The sequence below is a fragment of the Ischnura elegans genome, chromosome 1 (assembly GCF_921293095.1).
Source record: "Ischnura elegans chromosome 1, ioIscEleg1.1, whole genome shotgun sequence".
In the NCBI taxonomy this organism is placed as follows: domain Eukaryota; kingdom Metazoa; phylum Arthropoda; class Insecta; order Odonata; family Coenagrionidae; genus Ischnura; species Ischnura elegans.
In genome coordinates this window covers 138231424-138254561 of record NC_060246.1, presented here as the reverse complement: position 1 = coordinate 138254561, position 23138 = coordinate 138231424, and the positions used below count along the sequence as shown (strand labels likewise).

The window sequence follows — 23138 nt, the reverse complement described above, 5'->3', positions numbered from 1 at the left end:
TTATCCTTTTCATTTTCGCCTGCTTACCTACTCGTTCTCGCAATCCTGATAGGTTCTCCTTATCATCGAAAAGTCAGGCTTAGAAGAATGGAACGGATCAATCACTTTCCTCTGATTTGCCAGTCCTGTATTTTTATGAATGTTCTGAAGCTTTGGTCACCTTATTATGAATAGATGTAAAGTTGAGCTCAGGCCACGTAGGATTTCGATCAATGTTATGCATATTCAAGCTAATTGTACTTTGAACGGGTGGATATGACTTAAATGCGAATGGCGCCTCAAGCGTGCTGGTGTCTACCAAGCGCTACCGACTTCAGCTCCAAATCTTTCAACAAGCGCTCCAAATCTTTCAACCGTTTTTTACTTGCGACTTTGACTAATCCTTTTTTTCCGTCGCGAGTCCATCTCTCTCTCTCCATCGTCGGCGGTGCCATCATCCCATAGAAATAGAATAGAATTTAAAAACATGGAATAGGTTAAAAAAAAAAGAAATATTTGTTTTCCAATTTGGCAGTTTTATTTTCTTTGCTATTTCTGATCCATTTCGGTTTTCATTTCTGGGGCTTTTTTCATCGTTTTACAAGTAGTTATCATAAAAAGGTCAGCCAAAGAAATATTTCTACTCATTTTATTTGAAATATTCAGGGCTACTTAATTGCGGAAATGGAGTTACAATATTTCATTCGCAAAAATTTTAAAACTATAATGTAATAACACTTAGAATATGTTACCAGTTGTACACGATTTAATTTTCACCTTTTTCCCCTCAATGCCTTTATGATACAAAAATATTTATTTATTAATGTCCTACAATATTGACCAAAACCTTCCGTGGCGTATGAACATAATAATGTAAAAAATCGATGATGCAGATGGCAATTAAAGCCATGGTTCTATGCACACACTGAAATAATTGAAAACAACGCGTGAAAATTTCTTTTAGCCTAATAAACTAAGACCAGACAATTCTTATTTCCCCGTCAAGCCAAGTGTTGCATGCAAACATTTGTCCTGATATATATTGGATATGACTTATACCTCTTTGCGATTGGGGAATTCACAAGTGTTCATTTAAGGGTGTAGGCCTTACTGTGAATTAGAGATGGAATTACACGAAGGTAGGGGAGGCGGCCATATTACTTCTCAAGTACTCCATGGAAACCTACCTTAATTGTTAGAATTCTTTAACAATAATAAAAAGCAAGGTTAATCCAGTCGGTGTTGCTGTTTTTTTAACCTCTGAAGGTGCAGATATTTAAAAAATACATATTTTGGGCCACCGATGGGATTTTTATTTGTATCTCCGTTCTTCAATATGTTTTGAAGACAGGAGAAAGTTTTTTTGTCCGAATTTTCTGGATTTAAGTGAGCATTATCCTTTTGCGAGAGGTATCCGCGAACAGAGGATTCCTTGTATTTACTAACGAGGCATGAAGTAGATTAAGAGAGAGAGAGAGAGAGTGAAAGGGGGTGGTGTGATATGGGAAGGAGTTAGTAATAGTAGCAGTCTCACTCTCCTTCGGTCAGAGGAGAAAGATAAAAGCAGGAGGAGGGAGGAGGCGACTCGACTTCGTCCCACAAACCCAGATTCGGATCCCACGACCTTCCACTTCCAGCCGCGACGGCAAGCAAGCAGCAGCTTTTGCCATTCCTTCCCTCCCCCCCCCCCCCACTACGTCTCCAACCTTTTCACCCGGATGGTTCGGCGCGACTGGCGAAGGCAGTGCCGTGGGGAGGGCGGAGGGAGAAGGAGGAGGTGGGGGAAGAGACAAAGACGACAGTATGGTTCGCTAAGACGACAATTGAGAGTCGCGGCCCGCACCCACGCGGTCGCCGACCGCGCTATCGGGACCGCGGGGGCGGAAATGAGCAAGGGGTGGAAATCCGGACGGGGTGACCGCCGAGGTTCGAACGCGGGAGAGGGCGATTGCAGATGCGGGGGCGAGCAGCTGTTGTGCGGCGGTGGCGGGTTTGCGGTCACGCCCGGGGGGGAGGGGGAAGGAAAGAGGGTGGAGGGGAAGGGAGAGGTCGGAGGCAGCGGTGGTGTAAAGTGGGGGAAAGGCGACGTAATCGGGGAAACATGGATTAAATAAGAGGATGGATGGCGCCAATACGTATGTATGCGTGTGAGCGCAGAAGTGAAGAGGCTCTCCTTTTTTTTCATCCGCGTTGGAATGAAATATGAACTCACCGAGGGAGTTGAGGTTGTTGGCGCCATTGCAGACGGATGAGCAGGGTAGACAATTTTCTTTGGAAAAGAAATAATTGATAGGAGTGAAGAAATTATTGTCTCTATAGTTATTAGTGTGTACACTGACGACCTTAACCTGCTAAAGTCCTACTAAGTAAGAGATTGGACTTTTGTTTAAACGATTCAGCTGAAGTACGTGTTGCTCGTTTGAATAATAATTCATTTCACTGATTGAGAGCTTTTCCTTTGAAATTTTTTCTTTATTTTTAAGTTATTTCCTGACAATTGCTGGCGCCATTGATGGCAGATAGGTAGGGTAGCCAATTTGGCTTGAAAAAGAAATCATTGATGGGAGTGAAGCATTAAATATCGTTAAAGTTAATAGTACTGTGTAATAGTAATGTGTACACTGACGGCCTTATCCTGCTATACTCTTAATAAAAAAAAGAATGGACTTTTGTTTAAACGATTCAGCTGAAGGACGTATCGCTTCTTTGAAATGTGATTCAATACGCCGATTAAGAGCTTGCCTTTTCAAAAATTTAATTTTTAAAAGTTCTTTCCTGATAAAATTTTGTTAGATTACTGTTAATAGTTTGAGACTTCACAATCGATAAAATTTGCGTGAATTACTAAGTGTTTCATATTCATTTCGACTTTAGGTTATTTCAGAAAGCGCGAAAGATGATGTCTACGAAAGTCTCGTACATTCTTCGTTACGTGAAAAACATGTCAAAAATAGCTATTACAGTACGAAAGTCATCATTGAAAACTCCATTTAACGTTATAAATGGTCCCCATTTCCAGTGATAATGACAACTGTGGAACTCAATGAAACGGCCTTAGGCAGACCGTACATCAGAATGAAGTAGTATTATTACACTAAATATATATACGAGACTGGGGATCCTAAGATAGCACTACTTTATAAAGTAGATTATAGAAGGGAAATAGAGGGCCAGAAGAAAAAAATCATTTCCCTTAAAATGAAGTTAAATCAAGGACCACTAATAATTTTCAAATTAATATCATACACTACCGCTCAAATACAAATAATTTTCATAGAAATAGTAGAAGTTATTTCATCAAGTACCTTCATGTTGCCGTATGAATGATTCTGCAAAGGTTCACAAAAGGTTAACATTTTTAAAAAGCGTTTTTATTGAGTTCTGAATACTAACTCGATCATTCTGCATGCACCCAATGAAGACATTAATGACGCATAAAAGTTAAAATTGATTGCACGATATTTTATTTTTAATCGTGATGATTAATTTAAAAAACTACTTTGAATCATTGATGTAAGTTGCTTTAGGTGTGGAGCAACATTGATTTAATTACTTTAGTAGCTTAATGAAGGCGCATGTTTAATGGGAATTTTTACACTCATGATCAAGAAAGTATGTGAAATGATGTAACTTAAGTGTAAACAAAAAATCACCCCTTGCCAAATACCCTCGAGTTGGCATAATGGAAGTATAATATGTATAGATGAGAGTGTTCCGATTGTGATGCATCTCCACGATTAATTAAACTGCAACGAGTGAATCTTTTCTGCAATGGAGCGTGGTAAAGGGGGGCGGGTGAAAGTGAGATGAGAGGTCAAAAGTAGGTGAAAGGGACCTAATTAAATTCTCCATATACAGGGGCGCATTCTCGTTTTCATTAGAGGCTCCGATGGGTTAGAGGCTCGCCAGCGGCGCTAGCATGGAAAAGAGGAGTGGAGCAGCAGCAACGGTGTGGATATTAATTTGGGGCCGGCTTGATGTCTCTGTGATCGAGTGAAGGTCGAGAGCCGATTCGCGCCGCTTGGTTCACTCGTTTATTTATTTTTTATGTCGATTATTTTTTTGTTATTCGTTTTGATTCGCGGTGGCTGCGATTTGCGCCTTGTGAATTACGTATATCCGAAGGATATTCCCATCGACTCATATGTGACCCTCAATTCCTTCCCTTTAAGGAAATAATCGATCTTCTCACGATCGCTTCTTTTTCGAGCGAAAACTATTTATCTCAGATTTTTATCTTTGCGCGTTGCCTTGAGGAACTCATCATCGTTCCCGCACACTAATAACGAGTCTCTGAGCGTATGGTTGATGGATCAGCTATATATTAACTCTAACTTAAGTATTGTGGGAGAGCAAGAATTATTGGATTTTTTTCGTGATCTGTAGGTGGTCAATTGGGACGAGGTGGTCGTTATAAGAGCTAAGACTTGGTCGGAAAACCGTCGGAAGTACGTCGTGATTGTTAGCCTGCTTAGGGATGTTGAGGTTTTTAACGTGGCCTTCGGATACTTTGCCTCCTCATCACGTGTAAAGATGATATAAATTTAACCTCCTCCTACATTGCTAACCGCGAGGGCACACCCTTCTGCCTTGAGAAAAAAATAGTCTAAATGTAAGTCCTGACTTGGTTGAGGCCATTTCAACGTCAAATAATATGTCCTGTGTAAGGAATGAAAGTTTTCACGTGAAGAAATCGTGAATACGAATATGTGTCATCTCTGTTTCTGTCTTCAATCTATTAAGATTGTTTTCCGACACCCATCAGCCATCCCCTACCCTCTGCAGTCCTCTTCATATCCAAAAACCGTCAAACGTTCTCCGGTGTACGCAATGTACGCACTTCCATCACTCTGATCTACCTCTTTCTATACATCTACCGTTTGCCTTCGAATATCCATTTAACGAATCTTGTTGCCATTGCTTCATATCTTAGTAGCTGGCATAAGCATCTGTCCATTCTCATTTTCAAAGCATCACGAATGTTTTCCTTTCTTCCCTATTCATTTTTCTTTTTTATCTCTTTATTATCACTTGCTCAGTTCCGCCTTATTATGTCACCACATCTTGTAATCCTCCTTGAGTCTTTCCTTTCTTTATGCTCCTCAGTTCAGGTATTTTAGCCGCACAGAAAAGCACTTCATGTTTGTGTATCAATATGGCTCATAAATTTATAGATGATAACCAGTCTCTTCCTCAGCAACACGTAATTCACATTTTTTCTTTAATACTCGGAAGAAAAATTTTGCTTATCATTATTATTTTTTAAAGTTTTTATTAGTTTTATTATTCTGCATTGTATGTATCTGATCATTTTTATTCTGGAAATATCTTTGCCTCCTAAGTAATAAAAATCCACCAACTTTTTTCTCTAAGCCTCTCATTCACTCCCATGGCCATTTATACTCTTAAGTGGTATTTAGCCTCGCCAACTGTCTGCCTCCAATTCTTTCTAACTTCTGCATTCACCTCGCTGACTCCCATTTTCCCCATATAAATCAGCACCTCATCCTTCCATCTTTTTCTCGGTCGTCTTCCATCAGGGTTTTCTGCCCAGACTTTTTATACTAGGACCTCTTGCTCCCTTCGTATTATGTGCCTGCCCATCGCAATCTGCGGCTCTTAGCTACTTCTCCAAGCCTCTGTCCAACATAATTCTCACAAATTAATATCAAGCTTTGTTAGCAGCTAGAGCTTTTGTCTTGCGCCGATTCTGCTGAAATGATTGTTTTTTCCACGTATAATTAATTTTTTTTTCCCAAAAATTTCCCTAGCTTTCCAAAACATGTTCCCTGATTGCAACTTTAGACGCTCAAGCTTTGGTTAATGCGTAGCCATCCATTTTTTCGCATTTATTCTCCCAACACACGGAAGGGTAGCAAGAATCGAAAGGGATCTGAGGAAGAGAAGAATCGCCTTGGATTTTTATGATATTTTTTTCTTCGCGTTCTCAATGAAGAGTTAAATCGGAACATTGGTGCTTAACGCGCTCAAGTTTCTTTAGCGTGTTGGGTAACACTTGGATGAAATCATCTCGTAATTTAAACCAGCGTTTTTCTGTGCTCAGAAAAAAAGAAGAGAAACGTTTTTGTGATTTACGCCGCGCACTTGCAGGATCTCGCGCATGTACTCGAGCACGAGAGAAATTTCCGGGCATAAAAAAAAATCTCCGCCGTCTGTCGCGTGCATATTGAACGCCCGTCGCTCATATTTTTTTTCGCCCTCTTTATCCCGTCGTTCCATTGGGGAGATAGCGAAAGGAAATGATGACCGTGCTTAGTCATTCGGAACAAGGGGTCGGCAACCCTTTAGGGTCAAAGGCTACTACGAGCGGCTCTTCTGAAAAGACGCGGTACGCCTTGTGTGTGTGTGTGTTGATTTGCTTATGCCTGAATTGCAAAATTGCTGCGGTGGATTATTCCAAGTGCCTTATATATCTACCTATCGAAGCAAACGCGCTTAATTACGCCTCCTGCTGATTGTAGTCGTTCGCTCGAGACAAAGCGTTCACTTTATCTATAAACCACTCTCTCCCTCTCTTGACTTGTGGAACTAATGCCCCATTCACGACACCTTAACTCCGCGTAACTTATGTACACTACGGAAGAAATTCGCCATGGAAAAATCACTTGGATCAGCCGGGATTCGATCCCGGATCTCCCGGTTGCATACCTGACGTGCAATCGGGACATTCGTGTTCTAATACCGGCTAAGCAAAATGATTTTTTTCTCGGCGAATATCGCCCTTGCTATGTATGATATTGCACCCGTGCGCGTGAATGCGTATAAAGTCACTTGTTTTGTGCAATACTTAAACATAACTTGACTTTGGAGCCAGACGGATATTTTAAAAATTCTATCAATCACAGCTCTGACCACACATTAATAATTAAATTAATTCCTGTGGACTTGGATTGCTTATATGGCGATTAATAGGCCTCATTATCTTCGAAGCTAGTGGCTACACTTGAGGAAAAGTTGAGCTTCACTCAATGGCTGTGATTTAATCAAGTTATACCACTAAAGAGTTTTTGTTAACTCGTAGATGCTCTTCTATAGTTTTCAACAGTATTATTACTCTGAGTTGATTCAAATTAAGCTGTTTTGAATGAGCCTCAATATTAAGAGTACGGATAAGGAAGAGCGAATATTGACTTCTGCGCTTGCGGCCAAGATAGAAAAAGAAAATCTGCAGAACCGTGTGATCCCTATGACTTATGTGACGAGAATACCGATGACATTCTATCGTTATTGTAAGTTTTAGATTCTGTAAAAAAATCCATATTTCATTAGCATTTCGGTATTGCTGATGAGGTAGTTTCAGTGTTGGTCTCATCTAATGGCTACCTTACCCTTAACCGTTATCTTAACTTATTACTAACTACTATTCTAACTTACTATCTTAAGCGCTTTCTCAGTTAATTAAAGCTTTAATAATTATTTAATCAATTCTTTAAAACTCCAGATGTCTGAAATGCACAATTTTAGCAAAAATTAAGGATTCATAGGCTGCTTCAGTGGTTAAAACACCAGTCTTCCATCCTTAAATTTAATTCAATCTTCATCGTACAAAAGAGTAATTTTTTATACATCATATAAGTATATATTATTAAATTATACGCGTGGCAAAAACCATATCATGTGAAGAAATGTAGCCACAAGAAGAGACAAAAAGAGTATAAAAGATTTTTTTCATTATATGTTCGTTTCAGGAACCGAAAAATAGACACCTTGAGCTAATATTGACCCTAGGAAACTATGGAGATCTAATTGGAATTAATTCCGTCATTCTCGGGTGTTTCTTTTTTTCTTTGAGAACCTTCCGGAACTTTAAGTTTTGAATTGGAAAATTGACTCATCTCAATATGTGAGATAGCCGATAGCCCGTTGCTGACTCTGTAAGCCATATTACGCATTTCTATTTATCTTTTTTCACGCAGTCGGTCCTGAATCGACGTCATTTTTGACTGCGTTGTGGCTGGTCTTGTTCGAAATGAGTCCCGTTTGTCGGAGAGCGTGAGCTCCTGGCCCGCCTCAGGGATGCGTGATGTTTTTTAGCGGCTGTCATTGATCGTTGAGAATTCCTTCCTGCATGAAGTAGGTTTTAGGGATCCTTGGGGCATGTGTTCCCATGCTGGCAATCAAAATTCCAAGCCGAATATGTCATGCGCGTGCAGCCGTGTGACTTAGGGTTTATGCTAGCCTAAAACACCACAGGTTCAAATAATAATAGTAGATATTGTTGAATAGATGTTAAGCTTATTTTTCACTCTATGCACTCTATTTTATCTGCTTGTGAGTGTATATTAATCAAATTATTTTTATCGGTTACGTAAGTGATTATGTGAAAGTAAGCCCATCCCAGAGAACTAATGCTGAAGAACCTTTTTGAGTTCCTATTTACCCTATAAGTAATCTAAATCAGGTAGATTTATTTTTCAAAGTCTATGAATTAATTATTTTTTTCCTCCCTAGTAATACATGCATCTAATGATGATGTAAAAAAACATGCAATACTTGGTCTCAATCGCTATTCTGTCCAGGTTATCCTATTTGATGAATTTTATTGGGATAATGGGAAGCAATAGTTAAAAGTACTGGGTAATATTTTTTACCATGCATTTCTAATCGTTTAGAGGTCAGTATTTAAAGCATGCTGACAATATCATGCGCTAGACTTTCATGCCTATCGTTACCGTATATGAAATGGAAGATCGCTGCTAGGATGAGGTTATGCGGTAGTTACAGTATAATATGAGACTAGTAAAGTATTAAGGTGCTAGGTAGGAATTGGAAGGTATTATGTTGTACGCAATCAGTCCAATTTATTAAGAATGTGCTCTGCACCATTTCTTAATATCTGGCGATCCACTCCGTAGTTCTAACTCAGTTTTTATTTGCGCCTCTCCGGAACCAGAATCTCGCTAAATCACATTATTAGAGCTATTCCATTATTCCGTTAGTTGCTGTCTAAATATTCCCTTTGTACACATCTTCGCAATTAGAGATTCTTAACGGGTAACCTCACGCGATGATTTCTACCCGTTTATTATTGCATCCACGCGTTCAACTAACTGGAGATGCTTACACTGTTTTTTTTGTTATTATATTCAAACATTCGCGATAATTGGAATGCGTACATCCTCGTAGACATTACCTCGTCTGCCAGATTGGTATCTGCGTGATATGCGTACACTTACGATTGCCCTATTTACTTCTGCCCATCATATCATTAAAATATGACTTAGCATGAAATATTTGTGCGCCGATTTTTTTTACTCATAGAGAATGATAAATATTTCTGAAACATAGTTGTAATTAGGAATTAATCATTATGTAATTGACGAATTTCAAATTAAAGTTGATTTTAGTTGATGGCCTTCCAGAGCTCTCGGTACACTATTTATCTATCTACAGGTACCTTAAGTTGTGCACATTTCACTGAGTGAGCAATACACTACTTTCTTTTTCCAGTATCTAATTAGCTAACCTGTATGTAGGTAAAGGGGGTGGCGTCCCAATTACACAATTATTAAAGAGATTCACCATTATTTTCAATAGCAATAACATGCTCGATTAGTAAGAGAATTTTTACAGTATCATCATCGGGATATTGTTCTAAACTTCATTTTCGTCCCCCTTCTTGGAATCGTTACTGAGCACTGTCTGTTGCTTGCTGTCTTGTCTTGTTCAAAAGAGAATTCAATGCCCGACGAATCCCTCCATCGCATTATTTTATGGCATGGAGTGAGTGGCCTCTGACATCCGTTTAGGTTACTGTTTCCCTGGGTTAGTGCTCATTCAAAGAGATTATAAGCTCATGAAGTTTCAGTAAGGTGGTTTCACCATGCTCGAAGTGAATTTATACATATTTGATAGTGAAATACGTCAAAGAAATATCAATGACTTACTTCAAGAGAAAATCTACCGTGACAACGAATTGTTCTGTGCAAGCAAAGGAAGAGATTTAAGGCAATGTGCAAGACCATTACACTACCTATAAAGAGTTTTCGCGTTTCTCACTATGATTTTGAGCGTGAATTAACGAATAAAATGGCAACAAAGTGATATGTGCGGCAATATCCAACGGTGCTCGCACAAATTTTAGGAATTCTTGGCGCGAAAAAATTCATCTGCGCGGGTAAGCTTTCGTTGTGTTTCTGTACCAAGAGATTTTCGCTTTGCGTTGCGACATGATATTTTATTTTCAGTTTCCGCGCAAAACAGTTTCCTAACGGACGTGTTATTGATTACGTGCTCCGACTCACAAGTTTAAAATTATCTATACGCAGCATGACTAAATAATTACGTTATCAGGAAACCTGCGGATGTCGTCACGCAAGTGTTTCCTCACCCACGTAAAGAACCTCTCCATGTGAAGATATTCGCCAACTGAAATCTCACGACTAATTCCTTTTAGGGTATTACATTAAGCCTTACTTTTAAGCTTGGTACGTCCTTTTATCTTCATGTAAATATACTCGCGACTTCTTCGCAAGGTTGTGTCCTCTCGGTTTCACGAGCACACCAATATTGACTCCTCTATGTCTTCGCAAAACCGAAGGACGTTGAATTATCACCCACAACAGATCACCTCATCGTCTTATTATCACGAACATCTTCCTCGAGATTCCATGAGAGAGTTTTTCCACTACTGGATTTTGTCCTTTGGCCCCCAAGGGCGTCATTGTTTCGGTTGGGGGAGTAGACGTCCAAATTTGACTTTGGGACGAAAATCGTGTAAGGGAAAAAAGAAGGCTAGGATTGTCGTTACTCTTGGAATCCGTTCGCGATGTAGTAGAGATTCCGAGCATTCTGAAAAGGCTGCAGATATGAAGGGGTGCAAGACCGCCAAATCATTTTTCGAAGGCGGGGGAAGGGGTTCATTTGGAGTGGACACACTTTAGAATAAAAATATATTCAGTAAAGTCATTGAGGTGTTCGTCGCGATCTATTAATTCCGCCATGTTGTTTGGTATTGTTGGAGGCCTTCTCGTATTAGGAGCATAGCCCAGGGTATGCTTCTAATGGAAGGCCACTCTCGCCTCTTATAGGAGGAGAGGAGCGTCTCTCAATATGAAATCTCTCCAGGAGGAGGGTTAAGAGAAGTAGCGACTAACAAAACGGCCTTTAGTCTCTTAAAATCTTCTCTCGTGGATGCTTTGAACCGCTTGACTGTTATTGCTAGCTAAGATCTATATCGAGGGCGCCATCCCCTCTTGACACAGCGGGGATGTTGACGATGGAATTTTATCGCAGAATGTGGTAGCCGAGTACAGAATTGAGGATGAGTGGCAGGAGCTGTTAGATGTCAATGTTTGAAAACCTAAAGAGTCGATGCTTATTTTTGTATGACATGTTTATAGGAGGCAATGGCATACCGTAATTTTTTGCCGTTTTTTGTCATTTTACATGGTATTTTTATAAATAAACATTTGCAAAATGTTCATCAAAAGCTAAAGACTACATTGGGATAAATACCTGAGGTACTGCCCTAAATTCTATGCCGATCATTAAATCTCCTTCCAAACCATTTTTGCTTTTTCACGCTTTCCCCTAAATTTGCCCAGTCGGCGCTGGGCGGCAGATTGAGCGCAAGGTGTCGTAAAGATGTCCCCTAAACACATTTGGAGTCAAATGTCATTGCTATTGGGCCTTAGAGTCCGTAGGCAGTATAAAAGACAAAAACCGATTCGCATGTGTGTATATATTGCAGTACTGTTATAAAATATTTTGCTCGATGTAATTGTAGCGAATAACGTTCACGCAACCCTTTATAATAATGATAATAATAATTTTTATTATTATAACCCGTTAATATTATTATATTATATAACCCTTTATAATCCTTTCATTGCTCACGGAGGAGTTTGGGAGCATAGTGAGAAATTGGCTGATTTTCGGGATATCTTAGGCAATAGATGATGACATGGATATTAATGAGTTCGGCTCACTAATCTAAATAGATGACAGGTTTTTTTAATCTAAAGAGGGTGAAACATATGGGTGGCTAATTCTTCAGAATTCTTCCTCCCCCCCAATAACATACCTCCTACCGAACGTGGACTTTCACACCTTTTAAAAACTAACTTTGTTTAGTTGGAAGAATACATAGGCGCATGATGTAATTCAGGTGGTGGCGGTGTTAATTACTATTTTCTAACTAGGGAAGTGTTATAATTTGTATAATTTCACATTTTTCCTGTTTTATCTGCTGATTATGCGATTAATCGACAGAGAATGGGACTAGTCAACATATATTATGTGATAAATTTAACGACGCTTTAAATCTAATTTCATTTCAAAATATCATTTTTAAACGGGAAAAATGTGTAGGTAGCCCAGAATATCCTATTCATTCAACAAACACTAACCATCTTTTGGCGATTTTTTGCAGTGTTGTTTTTACGGTTGAGAATTTCGATGGTCAACATTAGGTTTTTCCCCAAAATATGTCACATTTTTATGCTCTTAAGTGCGCTACTGTGTAGATAAATACCTTAATATTTCTGTAATTTTTCTTACCCTTGCAGCTACTTGTGTTCTTTAAAATATTTTACGTCTCAATGTATACATTTTTATTCTACCCTCTGAGAGTTATAATGCAAGTTTATTGTCTTCTATTACCAATCTCTCCATAATAATAGTTACAAATGTTCTCTTATCATTAATATAATCATAACAATCCGTGCTTGTTAACGGCAGTCGCTTTAATCTTGCTCCCTCACTCCCGAATCGCAATAAACGAACCCCTCTCTTTCTCCCCCCCCCCCTAACCTCCCCTATGTGAGGCGCCGACCTCTCACCTCACCCAATCGTCACCTCCGCCCGGGTGATTCACCGCGTGCCCGTTTGAGGGCGCCAGCCTTCCCACCCACCCGCGACTGTAAACACATGCCCCCTTCTCCTTCATGGCATCTGTTGCGCGGAGTGAGGAAATCGTTTTTGAAAGTCCGCGTATCGAAATCTAACACTCGCTCCTTGTGTGGAGTTTTTCTTGCTTTTTTTTTAAATATATCCTCTTCTTCGCGGAGGACGGTCGCGTCCTTGCCCCTCCTCCTCCCCCTTATCCACCCACCCCCTCTCACTGGCGCATGGAGACTCTCCATTGTTACGTGGTGCCGCGAAGAACACCTGCGCACTGGCGACATCGGCCGCCAAAAGGTTATTGATGATGTCGAGGACCCCTTGACGCCAAGTGCATATAAAGCCCGCCAATGGGAGAGAGCGCTTTGGTAAAAATTATTCGTAATGCAGTTCGTCGCAAAAAAAATCCCTAAGGCCCACCAGCTGAGAAATTATAAGAGAATTTTATCGGGAAATGTGTCATATTCGATTTCCCAAATTCCCTGTTGAAAGCGAGCTAAAATTCATGGCTGGAAGTAAAATTATCCGAGATGCAGAAAACCTGAAATCCAGCGAAATGTTGAATAATGCTGCCGTTATTTGTAAGGTAATACCTGGAGTCATTGCTCATATTACCACTCCCGTGTTGAAGAGGCTTGCAGGGGAATATGTAGATATTGATTTTTAGAGGATTTCCCTTCCTCAGAAGTGTTAGATCTCGTTAAGTATTTTAGCATCTGATATTGAGAGCTGTTTCAGGCATAATATGGGGGAATTGTAAAATATCGGAATATTATAAGTTTGCGGTAATTTTCCACAAATAATACCATTTTACTTCACGACTGGTCTCAGTGCATTTTGCAAACCTGAAGATAATTCTTAGCGCATTGGAACCGGTCGTGAAGAAAAATTAAAGTATATATTTTTTTTTAATTTCCAGTTACTTCTAATTTACAAATATTTAGAAACTGAACTACCAATCATGGAAAAAGTTGAAAAGAAGCATTGTTTCAGCGCGTCATTAGTCTCTGGCTGTACTGTGGAAAAGACAGTTTAATATGAGGGCGGTCGATCTATGGAGGGATGAAGAACGAAGTCACAGAGAGAGGGTGGAGAAACATTTTTTCCTTATTATCGAAATGAGTTGGCGGTAGATTACTCTTTTCATTGGGTAGCTGGATTTTTAAGATCCATGCAAATCATGAGTGATGCTTAAAACGAGATCTCATTTGAGAATAATTTACTCTACCATGAAAAAATAGGCGATTGCTTTTGTGTGAGTTAATTTTTGCCGCGCAGAGGGAAATCTTGGAAGAGAAATGAATGAAAATTAATAAAGATATCCATAAGACAAAAAAGATACTCATTTTATATTCTACTTGACTACCGTCTACAGGAGGGGAATTGAGAGATGCTCTAGCTAAACCTAGCATTTCGCCGGCGTAAACCTCTCCAATTACCTCTCAGTAACTTCCAATGTCAGAAGAGCAGTGATAGAAACGTGAGTTGAGATCCTTAACCCTACTTTTCGCACAATTCATTAATATGGTACACCATACTGGCGTCGTAGCTTAGGGTTCTCGTTTATTTTTATTTATAATAACATGATGGTTCGAAACAAGTAGTGAATAAATTGCATTAAAAAGTACGTAAATTGTGATATTTTCTGACAATGTGTCTATTTTACCCAGTTTCCCCAGAATCGATTCATATTTACATATTTGGTTTGAATTACATGAAATCACAAAATCATGCTCCGTGAAAATTTGGGATAAATGTATTTACGAGAGGTGCTGGAAATTTCTACATGGATATAAGTTTAAAAATGAGAATTATTTTTTACTCCTTTTGAAGAATCTCTTTCCATTCTTGGTAAAAACTTGGATTTGGACATACATTAAATTTGATTCTAGTTGGGGATATTCATGGGAAAATTACTGTTCTTGATAATTTCCTATTGTGCGGCGATATATTCTTATTAGTAGCAGCTGAAAAATCACATTATGAGGTAATTTTTCCGGTCGAATTACTTGCTTTAAGGCTTCTCGGGATTTCCCTTTACAGAGTAGAGAAAAATTATGTCACGAAATTTTAACCTTGAATGGCTGATGGACATCTCATAGCTTCGAATGCTTTGCCTGCATTTGCCTTTGTCCACGGCAACAGTGCAAACTCCAAAGTTCTTTTTTAGTTTAAAAATGATTCGTTTTCGACTGAAACATCGTGAGCAATTTTAATTCCACTCTGCATCAGCTATTAGTTAGGGTCAGTCAGGGTTAAAATTTCGTTTCACAAATTTTCTCCACCCTACTCTTTTATCACCGACGTTTCAACGGACGTTTCTCCCATCATCGTCAGGGTGAATGAATCCTGATGATGATGGGTGGGTTGTTTGTTGAAAGTTTGCTGGTTCACTTCAAATTAAACCGGTGGAAATCCCGAGAAGGCTTCACGCAGTGATACATTTTTTCCTGCCAGAAGGCGACCTCCCCCACAATCCCCATCCTCCATCAATAAACATGTGACTTGCGTGGATGAGTTCTTCAAGGAGATAGCCTTGCACCTCTCCTCCTTCAATCGGCCTCCGCTCCTTCGAAAACACTCGAACCACGTTCCCCCACCAGCACCTTCGCCCGCACCCCCGCCGTCGTTGCCGCGCCCTCGCTCCACGGCGCCGCTTCGTGTGTGCGCCCAACACGCGTGTCGCAACGCAAAGGACTTTCATGACATCCGTGTCAACACTCTCTCCTCCCTCTCTTCTTCCCCTTCTCTCTCTTTCTCTCTCCTTAGTCCTCTCGGAATGCCTTGACATGCCGTGGAATTAGGAGCAGCAGCTTTTTTTTAGCATGCGAGCTATCTAGAAATTTCCAGCACCTCTCTGATAGATTTTTTTACCGAATGTAATTCGCGGCTTTAGCCGATGCATATATTTCAAGCACCTCTCACATCTACACATGGATTGAGAAGCCAGAGCCCCATTGCTAAGATTCGGATTGGGAAGACGAGAGTGGCATCATCTATCCATTGCCTATTTTCTTTCGAGGTCTTCACATTCCAACTTACGAGGCACCTTACGTATAAATTTCAATTTTTTCTAATTTGATTGAAGCTGAAAGTACGATAGAAATAAATCATTGGCTATATTTCGTTCTATTTATGTGAAGAGAGAAGGGACCGTGATTCTCTTCGCCTGAAGTTGCGGAAAGTGTTATTGGTAAAAGCGGTGATCCCTTGGGTTCAAACTTTCAAACCGCATTGCTTCCTTTAAATTACTCGCTGAAGTTTTTCAAGCGATTCAAGCTATTATATTTTAATTTTTGAAATTTCTGGAGGCTAATTAAAAATTAATTTTGCTTGTATTTGATTGATATTGAAATTTATTTTGCATGTCATTGCTCTGATATAGCTGTGAGTTTATTTCAAAACTGCCACAGGTAGTAATAATTGCTTTGCATAGATTTTAACGATTTGGCGTGCTTTTAAGTTCAACAGTGTTGTTTTTGTCAGGTCCTATCCATATTCCAATGCTACTGCATTTAGCTTAAAATCATTGCCGTAAAGATTTTTTTATTCCGTTTGTATGCCGATGATGCTTCCCATCTTTGTTTGAGTAATGTAGTGATAGTAAGTAAACTTTGTCTTTGCGATTCCTCTTTAGCAAGCACAGTATAACGATGAGTAGACAGCAATTGACATATTACAGTAAAATTGGACTCATATTAAATCTCTGCTGGGTGTGGAAAATGGTGGAAGTAAGTGTGAAACAACTACGAAAATTAATGACATTTTTTTATCGGAGATTAATTCGTAATGTAACGTAACAGCTCCGATAGAGAGTATCGTTCAAGGTTTTTCTTTTTCTTTAATGTTGAATGTAGCATGAACCTTATCTTAATCTGCCATTGGCTAACGTATTTGAAATTAGGTCACTATATTCAACAAAATGTTATTCATAAATGATATAGCATGAAGTTTACTCAGATAGGTGTTCTCCTTTGTTCTGAGTTGTTTATGGTGTTGGATTCTCCTGTGATTTTTATTTTTCTCACTTATCTACGTTTTCATTTTAGCTTTCTTGAAATAATATGTATCATATGTGAATCATTTTGACCCTGCGAAATTTGAGGGTCGCCGTTCAAGGCCGCGAAACATTCAGGTCAATGCTGCGATTTAGCAAGTCCCAGGGGCTGAGTTTATGCCGATTAATCTTGGATCAGGGATGGGTCACTTTTAGAAAAGCCGCTCTATAGAAGGAAGAGTGAAAAGTTTCACTCGCGATTTTAGCCGGGCAAGGTCGAGCGCGGACCATTTCCAAGGTCCCGAATACTACGTCACTTTCGCTTATTTTACTATTCCATTAACATCCTAATGCTGAAGTGGAAGCGGTGAAATTTTTCTGCAACAACTGCATAAATTATTCCTTGGATATATTTAAAAGTGCATTTGTATTTATTTTCTTATAAGTATTGGACAATCTTGGTCAATGTTGGAAGGCGTGTGATTCGTCATTGCCGCAAGCTGAATATAGTTTTTTTGCCTTGGCAGGAGACTACGTCATATTTGAAATATTATTTTTTTTACATCTGCTGTTATTTTTACCCTTCATTTTACGCCATACTTACAATGCTGGTATAGATTTTTGTAAATGATAAAAAAGTTTCATACTGTGAAATGATGACTATGATTTTTCGTAAATTTGATAGTCATTTTGATTAGCGATTGTGTAAATTGAAATAAAAGATAGTTGTACTTTTCCACAATTATTTTAATGCGTACAACTCGTCACGGAGCCATTATCTGGTACAAGACATCGCATTACATGAGAGCATCCCATTTATATATTTGAGCAAGTATTTGAGTCAAATGTATTTTTAAAATGTAGAAGTGTGATGTTCTCATGTACTGTGATGTCTCTTAGCAGATTGAGACGAAACGCGTCGTAAGCATAGTCGAACTTCCGTCATATCACGCCTGAATCAATTGAATTTATGCGATTTTAGCATATTTAATAGTTGCCGTTATTTGTGCAAGACTCGTGTGAAATGTGTCATGAGCTCTTCCATTACAATCACCGCAACCATGTCCATTTGGTCCTTAGTGTCCGTATTAGTTATTCGATTAGCATCAATGTTTAATAATTTAACGTAAAAGTGACGTTTTATCTTGTTATAAATCTCCATCGTGCAGTTGGTACGGTTGGTGTATTTTTATCCAATTATCTCACTATTAACTATTTAACTTTGATGAAATTATCGTGTTGGTCTCGAGGTTTATTATACTCGACAATGCCATGTGGATGACTTATATACCTGGTGTTTACGGTTTTAAAAAGGAAATAATTAAATCATACTTCTGTGAGTCAACGAAAAATTGAGGACTCATTTATAGGCGATCCTTGAGTTTGATCGATTGCCGTGTCATATTTGTCCCTTTTATTCACGTTGAAGTAATCGTAAAAATTACTGCGGAAAAATCCCACGTGACTCACATATTTGTGCGCAGATGCGTGTGAAAATAACAGTCTCTCTCGGCTTTGGATTCCCCGCGTGTGCTACCGGGATTTGAAAAAAAATATGTTGTGAAAATGGATATGGCGGGAATCGGAAAAAGAGGCCACGAGTGTGGTGTAAAATATAAGTGACAGATGAAAACGAGGGAAGAGAAACCCCATGGGAGCACCATCTGGAGGGAAGAACCATCTTAATTTCCGATCGCTACAATTAGGAGAAATATTTGGCTCGTTGCTATTGATTGATTAGCCTATGATCCACTCCCATTAGCTTTCCCGTGTAATTGATTACATTTGCGACGGAATAATGTAACCATTTGGTTCACCCTTTGCCACCGCTCATTCCTCTGGGCAAGCCTCTCTCTCGAGAGCCTCTTTGTACTCCGCAGCAACACGCAACGTGTCTTGGATTTCAACATCTAGGAATGTGAGAAAAACATTTTCCCTAGGAAAATCTCGTTCCATTTAGATCGGCCCCAAATCTATCCATCTATACCTATCTCTTTAAAAAAAATGTATTTATTTACCACCGATGGTGGAACATGGTGTGAAAGGCCTGGGAAAATCAGGCTGCTCTTATTACACGAGCAATAAGTTATGGGTATGTTTGAATTTGAATCAGACATCTGTTTCACTTCGATCACGTCACCTCCTCACAATAAAAACAGCTGTCCCGCTCTGTTCACCTTTACAACGAGAGGTTTCGTCACTATTTTGAGGATGGATTTTGCTCAGCGCCCATAAGTGTTCCACCATAAATTTTGTTGGCTGACCGGTTGAGTAATTAATTGCGTGGTTACCTCAAAGGCCACCACTTCGAATTTCCTTGACTGCATGAACGTATATAGCCGTGTTTTCTTAACTAGTCTGTCGTCTATTTTTTTCAAAGAGTATTTAGAAAATATCTGACTATTCCTATAACAGTACTCAAATCGTAATCAAAAGTATATTATTTCGTTTCTTAATCCTTAAAACGTTGACTTAATTGTTTAGGTGCAGCAGATGTTAATAGCATATGTTTCTTCTTATCAAAAGGTCATAACAGCTGGACTAATGACGCGTTCCTTTTTCCTTTACCATTCGTGTTTACTTTCGAAATGGCTTCGTGCACTCAAATGCGTAACTCGAGATCGTGAACCGTAAATCACGTCTCGGGTTTCTCATACTCCTAATGGGTCAAGGGATGAGCTTCGTGAATTAAATTAAAGGATTTTTTTCAATTACCGCTGAGGCTCTATCGAGTAAGCAAAGTGTCTGAAATAGAATGCAAAAGAGAAAGAATCTATCGGCCCTCTTTCTTGGGTGGTATTTTATTACGACCGATGTTCTGGGGAAAATTTCACAAAAATAGCCACACGGAAAAGCTTGCTTGAGCTTATAGAGATTAAAACACATGTTTTTATTGTCAATCCATAGCTTATGCCTTCTACTGTTAATGCAGAAATTAAATTCATAGGGTTTAAGCTTACTCTGTCGTATGAAATATCATTTCTCCGATGTAACCACGCTATATTTTATGTATCTGTCACATCTTGCCATCAAGGATATCTACGCAATGGATTATTGAGCTGCGTAAAGGCTCGAGCGCCATGGATTGCATTTGACCCTGTAGTGTTCTCAACAAGGGTTAAAGAATCCCTACTCTGCATAAAATCCCCTCATTTGCCTCGTGATAATTGTGTAATATTATTCACGACCTAGATAAATTACGCAGATGCGTACTTGGAGAATCGAGGAAATTTTAGTAGCGTGGCGTTTTACTTATTGGCCTGACGAGACAATGCACCTCGATGTGACTCGATTCTTGGTTCGAATAAATTAATTTTCGTGGCAATTTCTGAAAATTTATCACTGAGGCTGTAGAGGTCATCATCAGCATATTTTAGGTTTTCTCATCTTAAATCAGCATCTCAGAACATGAGGTTCGGTGTAAACGTAGAATTTATAGCTTATAAGGCTTATTTAGCCTCAGTAGTTGCATTATTTTCGATTTTTAAAACTTTGAATGGATTCTCTCGGTTCCCGTAGTGGTCTAGCTAGTTCCCCTAGTGATCTACGGGTCTGTTATCGGAAGTACGCTAATCCTGGTGGTCTAGCTAGTTCCCCTAGTGATCTACGGGTCTGTTATCGGAAGTACGCTAATCCGATCTTATGTTTTAGCTTGTATTTGCTATTATACTCCTATGCATTGTTCACTTTTGCCTCTCACATCCACGAGAGCCCTTTTAAAGCGCACAACTAAAAGTTGTACTTTTTTAAAACATATTTTCTCCTGTACCTAATTATTACTTGGGTTCCCTCGGCACCGTTGTAGCAAAAGCAAAGGCTATTCTGCCGCATATTAAGGAGGTAGCGCAACTGCGCGATTGTAAACTAATATTAACCACATGAGCTGTCAGCAAAAATATTTTCCGTGATAGAAGACAACAATCAAGGTCAATTTGGATAATTCAGTCCTTATTTTTTTTAATTTCTCACTTTTTCTAGCTATTTGAATGGACGGTTGCTCAAATTCAATGTAACTAACCTGATTTGACTTCGTTCACAGCATCCATTAACTAACAAATCAAAAGTCAGTTCTCTGTCGACCCTAATTATTAATTTAACATGGTTATATAGGTAAAATAACGTAGGTTATACCAGTTTTTGCCATAACGTTGAGTGTACTAGTTTATTATTTGTATGGTACTTTATGTACATTTTCCATTATTTTAAATATTTTGGTTGATGTCACTGTATAATTTCGTAAAATGGTGGCTCCATTTTATGGCAAAACCCGACATAAAGTAGACATTATCTTTAGTTTGAGAAATAATAGTTCTCCAATTTTGTTCCGGACAAAAGCCTCCTTTAGATTCTGTGTAAAACTACTGATTTTCAAATACTCATGCCAGAATATATAGCATGGGAAGCCTTGTTTTGTTGTGGTCAGTCGGTGAGGTTCTGTTAAGAAGAGTATTTTTTTCACTACCTTGGAAATGTCATATGCTTCGTTCATCGCACCAATCTCCTATAGCTTGTACCCTAGCCTCCGTGATGTTGCGACCCTTGGGCGATGTGGTGCCAGACTGTCGGCGTGGGTGAAGGTACACGTGAATGTGGGGGTGAGCGGATTGTGAAGAGGACGACGGATGGGTGACTCGGGGAGGAGGTCTCTATGTCAAGGACCTCTATCTCTATCAATCAAACTTTCACTTTCTCATAGGTTTCCACCTCACTCCCCCTTTCCTTAGACTCCCATAATTCTTGCCCTCTCTTAACGATCCCTTTTGCGGACCTTCTGTTCTTTGTGATTAAATTTTAGGAAAGACGACGAAGTATATAGCACTGCGCCCGTTCCATTATGTAATGATCCATCTTTCACTCCACTTTCCGCGGAATTTCGTGGTTAATTGATTAAATTTTGGCTACCATTCAATAGAATTGGCAATACTTATGGGTAGGAGTTATAGTAGCGGTCGATTTTTTATGGAGCTCCATTATCGCAGGACAACAGCATACGTATTTCACTTAACTGCCGTATTGTGTCGGCTGTTAAAATTAATATATCCTTTAATAATGGCACGTTTTCCCCTTTCATTTCCCTCTCCTTGACCTCCTCCGGTTAACTCAACAGAAACCCTCTTCGCAACGCTGACTATCTCTTCAGTCCTGATGATGTCTGCAGTGCAGTGAAACATGTAGACCAGAATAAAGTACTTACATATCGAGTTGATTTTGGGAAACTTTGATTATTTTTCCGAGAATAATTTTGTACTTATCTACTTAAAGAAAAAAACCTGACTTTTTTGGTGTTCTGTATTTTATTTTTCAATAAAAAAACAGGTGATTGTGATACAGAGATACGCCAGGGAAAAATATCCTTCATTCGTTCTTACAAACCGAAGTTTGATCTAAGGGGTGAGCGTAAAGCTAGCTGATTCAGTAGCAAGATATTTCAGCAGAATAAGGGTTAATAAAACGGATATTTTTTTCTAGACTGTATGCAATTTTTCATCAGCTGAAAAAAATACTCCGTGAGTGTTATTAAGGTGTTGTATACCAAAAGCTCTATTTGATTTGATCCCAAGGCCATCTGGTGAGTAGGCCGAGAAGCCCAGTGATTTTGTCACCAGGACATCACACATTTCAAGGGAAAATAAGTTGTTATGAAGTCCATACTAAATATATTGATGCGTGGATACGTAAGGATGCACAGAAATTGATTAGCATTTGAGCTCGCCCTTGCAGTATCCCATTATTTTGGCTGCCGAGTAAGGTCCGTAGCAGGATCTGTGGATTACTTTTATATGCTTTACAGTTATCAATGTAAATACCTAGCGGTTATTTGAAGTGGGAAGGTTTGGCAAATCAATATTAGCCATTAAATATCTAAATCTGATAGCATCCAAGTTGTTTGTTTTGTTATTCTGTAACTTTTATAAATTTTCGGGGAAAATATTCACCTTATGGAATTTCAGCAGTTATAACATAAATTTAACTCTTCCAAACAACTCCATGGATACAGGTGATTGACGGTGATTCCGAGTTGAGATTTTGGTATTTTTACAGTCACCTTTTGAGTTTTCACTGACATAAATTGGATATGTGCTGATATTTCCCGCTGTTGTGGCTGAAGTGCATCGTGTCGATCCAGTAAATCAGTAGGAAAAATATTTTAAAACTAAATTTATTTTACTTCCACTGCATTCATACTACTTTATCTGTCTCTTTGGAGAAAAATCAAGTATTTTTTAGTGTTTTAAATTGGTAAATTTGGCCTTTTAAGTATTACAAAAGCAGCTGTTTAGTTATAAATAATATGCAT

At 39.0% G+C, this 23138-nt stretch overlaps 1 protein-coding gene across 2 annotated transcripts in view; it reads left to right on the top strand.

Moving 5' to 3' along the window:
• LOC124170769 overlaps window positions 1-23138 on the top strand; it is a 223097-nt gene that overhangs the window by 109793 nt on the left and 90166 nt on the right. The window contains exon 1 of one of the 2 annotated variants that reach the window (XM_046549723.1): window positions 22861-22974. The exons of the other annotated variant lie outside the window; for it this stretch is intronic. The gene's annotated coding sequence lies outside the window, so the exon portion shown is untranslated. Of the gene's footprint in view, window positions 1-22860; window positions 22975-23138 lie in introns of those variants that run through there. 2 annotated transcript variants of the gene reach the window in all.